Here is a 1,039-nt window from a genome sequence, read left to right on the forward strand (position 1 = left end):
ATTATATAAATAAGGATTAGGATTAAGTACGATTTTGGTCTTTAAGGTATAGACCGAAAATTTTTTTCGTCCTCAACCCTTTTTTCATACAAAATGGTCCTTAAGGTTTAACTTGGTTTTAAATTTTTGGCAGCGAAAGTGGAGGCAAAAGTGGATCAGCATCTTCTTTTTCTTTCCTTCCTCTTTCGTAGGAGCAGAAACACTCTCCTTCTTTTATTTTTCTATTTTTTCTTATTTTATAATTTTTTTGTTATGGATAATTTAGTCCAAAATTTTAAAATTTAAGTAACAAAGACGATTTTAAAACTTAATTTTAAATCTTAGAGACGATTTTATATACCAAAAAAAATTAAAAATAAAAAAATTCTCAATCTATACTATAAAAACCAAAATCATAAATCATACTTATCTCTAAGGATTAGTAATATAAGTTTAATTTTTTGTCTTTTTCAAATACATCTGATCTTAACTATATGAAATTAAAAATTACGCACATTATTTACATATAGTAAAAGTATTGATTGATTCAATAATCAATAGATCTTACCCTAAACCCAAATCCTAATCAACCCCTACTAAAACCCGCTCTCTCTCAACCCAATACGTAGAATGGAATTGGAGTGGACCGAAAAATTCGGAAATAGGGATATTAAATTATTGAGCGCAAAAAACAAGGAAGCATTAATAGGGGTTGGTGTCTTGGTGCCTTCGTGTTCGTGGTGTGTATTCTTTCTTCCTTGCGAGTGGGTCAGAGACTCCTTTGGAATCGCATATTTCATAATTGTGCGCAATTGACGTAGCCTTGCTTACGTCACCTCATTACCTTCCATGACATCACCTCCTTCCCATTTCCTACTTTTACCTCAAAAGTCGTCCAAATATCATTATTTTTTCCCACCACTTATTAATTTATTATATAGGAGTATAGGACAACTTAATTACTTAATAACTATAAGTACTTAACTTTAATTTTATAATTTTATTAAGTAAAGTATGTTGCCCTCATTATTACGTAATGTACTCTCCAAAAGTCATACTT

This window comes from Arachis ipaensis, chromosome B05 (genome assembly GCF_000816755.2).
Source record: "Arachis ipaensis cultivar K30076 chromosome B05, Araip1.1, whole genome shotgun sequence".
Classification (NCBI taxonomy): domain Eukaryota; kingdom Viridiplantae; phylum Streptophyta; class Magnoliopsida; order Fabales; family Fabaceae; genus Arachis; species Arachis ipaensis.